Below are 4,702 nucleotides of genomic sequence, written 5' to 3' on the forward strand. Positions count from 1 at the left end.
CGGCAGGCTCCTCTGGTTTTTTTTTACCAGCGTGCTGACCCTCGTTTTTAAATGCAGCTATCGCCGAGGAGGACACCTAAAGGCGAGCCGTAATGGCCTCATCTTCGGCAGACTCCTCCGGTTTTTTTTACTCGTGCTGACTCGTTCTTTAAATGACGCTATCCGAGGAGGACAACCTAAAGGGAGCCGTAATGCCTCATCTTCGGCAGGCTCCTCTGATTTTTTTTCCGGTTTTTTTTACGTCGTGCTGACTCCTCGTTCTTTAAAATGACGCTATCGAGAGGACACCTAAAGGCGAGCCGTAATGGCCTCATCTTCGGTAGCTCCTTTTTTTTTCCGGTTTTTTTTTTACGTCGTGCTGACCCTCGTTCTTTAAATGACGCTATCCGAGGAGGAACCTAAAGGCGGAGCCGTAATGGCCTCATCTTCGGCAGGCTCCTCTGTTTTTTTTTCAGGTTTTTTTTACGTCGTGCTGACCTCGTTCTTTAAATGAGCTAATCCGAGGAGGACAACTAAAGGCGAGCCGTAATGGCCCATCTTCGGCAGGCTCCTCCATTTTTTTCTGTTTTTTTTAGCGTGCTGACTCTCGTTCTTTAAATGATGCTATCCGAGGAGGACACCTAAAGCGAGCCGTAATGGCCTCATCTTCGGTAGCTCCTCCGGTTTTTTTTTATACGTGCTGACCCTCGTTCTTTAATGACCTATGCGAGGAGGACACCTAAAGGCGAGCCGTAATGGCTCATCTTCGGCAGGCCCCTCGATTTTTTTCCGGTTTTTTTTACGTCGTGTTGACCCTCGTTCTTTAAATGACGCTACCGAGAGGACACCAAAAGGCGAGCCGTAATGGCCTCATCTTCGGCAGGTCTCCATTTTTTTTTCTTGTTTTTTTTTACTCGTCTGACTCTCGTTCTTTTAAATGACGCTATCCCGAGGAGGACACCTAAAGGCGAGCCGTAATGGCCTCATCTTCGGCTGCTCCTCCGGTTTTTTTACTACTGCTGATCGTGTTCTTTAAATACACTATGCCGAGGAGGACACCTAAAGGCGAGCCGTATGGCCTCATCTTCGGCAGGCTCCTCCATTTTTTTTCATTTACCATTGGTTTTTAAATGAGTTATCTAGGAGGACACTAAGGCGAGCCTAATGCCTCATCCGGCGCTCCTCCGGTTTTTTTTATGTCGTGCTGTTCCCTCGTTCTTTAAATGACGCTAATCCCGAGGAGGGACCCTAAAGGCGAGCCGTATGGCCTCATCTTCGGCAGGCTCCTCTCGTTTTTTTTACTAGTGCTGACCCTCGTTCTTAAATGACGCTAATCCCGAGGAGGACACCTAAAGGCGAGCCGTAATGGCACTCATCTTCGCAGGCTCCTATTTTTCCGGGTTTTTTTTACGTCGTGCTGACCTTCGTTCTTTAAATGACGCTAATTACCGAGGAGGACACCTAAAGGCGAGCCGTAATGGCCTCATTTCGGCATGGCTCTCTGTTTTTTTTCCGGTTTTTTTTTACTCGTGCTGACTCTCGTTTTTAATGACGCTATCCCGAGGAGGGACACCTAAAGGCGAGCCGTAATGGCTCTCATCTTGTCGGCGGCTCCTCCGTTTTTTTCCTTTTTTTTTACGTCGTGCTACCCTCGTTCTTTAAATGACGCTAATCCCGAGGAGACACCTAAAGGCGAGCCGTAATGGCCTCATCTTCGGCAGGCTCCTCTTTTTTTTCCGTTTTTTTTTACGTCGTGCTGACTCTCGTTCTTTTAAATGACGCTATCCGAGGAGGACACCTAAAGGCGAGCCGTAATGGCCTCATCTTCGGTAGGCTCCTCTTTTTTCTTTTTTTTACGTCGTGCTGACCCTCGTTCTTTAATGACGCTATCCGAGGAGGACACCTAAAGGCGAGCCGTAATGGCCTCATCTTCGGCAGGCTCCTCCATTTTTTCGGTTTTTTTTTACGTCGTGCTGACCCTCGTTCTTTAAATGACGCTATCCCGAGGAGGACACCTAAAGGGAGCCGTAATGGCCTCATCTTCGGCAGGCCTCCTGATTTTTTTTTACTACGGTGCTGACCTCGTTCTTTAAATTGACACTATCCGAGGAGGACACCTAAAGGCGAGCCGTATGGGCCCTCTTTTTTTTCGTTTAGTCTCCTCATTCTTTAAATGGCTATCCTGAGGAGGACACCTAAAGGCGAGCCGTAATGGCCTCATCTTCGGCAAGGCTCCTCTGTTTTTTTTTCCAGTTTTTTTTTACGTCGTGCTGTCCTCGTTCTTTAAATGACGCTAACCGAGGAGGACAACTAAAGGCGAGCCGTAATGGCCTCATCTTCGGCAGGCTCCCGTTTTTTTTTTTCTAGGTTTTTTTTTACGTCTGCTGACTCCGTTCTTTAAATGACGCTATCTCCGAGGAAGGGAACTCTAAAGGCGAGCCGTAATGGCCTCATTTCGGCAGGCTCCTCCGTTTTTTTTTTCGGTTTTTTTTACGTCGTGCTACCTCGTTCTTTAAATGACGCTATCAGCGAGGAGGACACCTAAAGGCGAGCCGTAATGGCCTCATCTTCGGCAGGCTCCTCCTTTTTTTTCCTGGTTTTTTTTACGTCGTGCTGACTCTCGTTCTTTAAATGACGCTATCCCGAGAGGACACCTAAAGGTGAGGCCGTAATGGCCTCATCTTCGCAGTGTCTCTCCGTTTTTTTTTTTACGTCGTGCTGACTCGTTTTTTTAAATGACGCTATGCGAGAGGACACGCTAAAGGCGAGTCGTAATGGCCTCATTTTTGGCTGGCCCATCCGATTTTTTTTCGTTTTTTTTTTTACGTCGTGCTGACCCTGTTCTTTAATGACGCTATCCCGAGGGGACACCAAAAGGCGAGCCTAATGGCCTCATCTCGGCAGGCTCCTCCTTTTTTTTTCTTGGTTTTTTTTACGTCGTGCTGACTCTCGTTCTTAAATGAGGCCTAACCGAGGAGGACACCTAAGAGGCGAGCGTAATGGCCTCATCTTCGGTTAGACTCCCCCGGTTTTTTTTTACTCGTGTTTGACGTCGTTTTTTATAAGCTATCCAGGAGGACACCTAAGGCGAGCCGTAATGGCTCATCTTCGCAGGCTCTTCCGATTTTTTTTTTTTTTTTTTACTACGTGCTGATCGTTTCGTAAATGAGCTATTCCGGAAGGACACCTAAAGGGGAGCCGAATGGCCCTCATCTTCGGCAGGCTTCCTTTTTTTTTCGGTTTTTTTTTACTCGTGCTGCCCTCGTTCTTAAATGACGCTGCCCGAGGAGGACACCTAAAGCGAGCCGTAATGGCCTCATCTTCGGCAGGGCTCCTTTTTTTTTTTTTTTTTTTACAGGTGCTGACTCTCGGTTCTTAGTGACGCTTATCCCGAGGAGGACACCTTAAAGGCGAGCCGTAATGGCCTCATCTTGGCAGCTCTCTGGTTTTTTTCCTTTTTTTACGTCGTGCTGACCCTCGTTCTTTAAATGACGCTACCGAGAGGAACCTAAAGGCGAGCCGTAATGGCCTCATCTTTCGCTGGCTTGTCCGTTTTTTTTTTGGTTTTTTTTACCGTCGTGCTGATCTCGTTTTTTAAATACGCTATCCCGAGGAGGACACCTAAAGGCGAACGTAATGGCCCTCTTTGGCTGGTTTCATATTTTTCTTTACGTCGTGCTGACCCTCATTTTTTAAATGATGCTAATCTCGAGGAGGGAACCTAAAGGCGAGGCCGTAATGGCCTCATCTTGGCAGGCTCCTCGTTTTTGGTTTTTTTTTACGTGCTGACCCTCGTTCTTTAAATGACGCTGGGAGGACACCTAAAGGGAGCCGTAATGGCCTCATCTTCGGCAGGCTCCTTTTTTTTTCGTTTTTTTTACTCTGCTGACCTCGTTCTTAAATGACGTATCCCGAGGAGGACACCTAAAGGCGAGCCGTAATGGCCTCATCTTCGGCAGGCTCCTCCGGTTTTTTTTTACTACGTGCTGACCTCGTTTTTAAATGACGCTATCCGAGGGAGGACACCTAAAGGCGAGCCGTAATGGCCTCATCTTCGGCAGCCCTCTTTTTTTCGGTTTTTTTTACTCGTGCTTGACTCGTTCTTTAAATGACGCTATCCGAGGAGGACACCTAAAGGCGAGCCGTAATGGCCTCATCTTGGCATGCTTCATGTTTTTTTTTACGTCGGCTGACTCTTTTTTAAATGAGCTATCCGAGGAGGACACTAAAGGCGAGCCGTAATGGATCATCTTCGCTCCTCGTTTTTTTTTACTCGTGCTGACCTCGTTCTTTAAATGACCATATCTCGAGAGAGGACACCTAAAGGCGAGCCGTAATGGCCTCATCTTCGGCAGCTCCTCTTTTTTTCGGTTTTTTTTTACGTCGTGCTGACTCTCGTTTCTTTAAATGACGCTATTACCGAGGAAGGACACCTAAAGGCGAGCCCGTATGGCCTATTTCGGCAGGCTCCTCGTTTTTTTTCCCTTTTTTTTTTAGTCGTGCTGACCTCGTTCTTTAAATGACAGCCTATCCCGAGGAGGACACCTAAAGGCGAGCCGTAATGGCCTCATCTTCGGCAGGCTCCTCCATTTTTTTTGGTTTTTTTTAACGTCGTGCTGACTCTCGTTCTTTAAATGACGCTATCCGAGGAGGACACCTAAAGGCGAGCGTAATGGCCTCATCTTCGGCAGGCTCCTCTGTTTTTCCAGTTTTTTTTACGTCG

The sequence above is a fragment of the Arachis hypogaea genome, chromosome 17, assembly GCF_003086295.3.
Source record: "Arachis hypogaea cultivar Tifrunner chromosome 17, arahy.Tifrunner.gnm2.J5K5, whole genome shotgun sequence".
Lineage (NCBI taxonomy): Eukaryota > Viridiplantae > Streptophyta > Magnoliopsida > Fabales > Fabaceae > Arachis > Arachis hypogaea.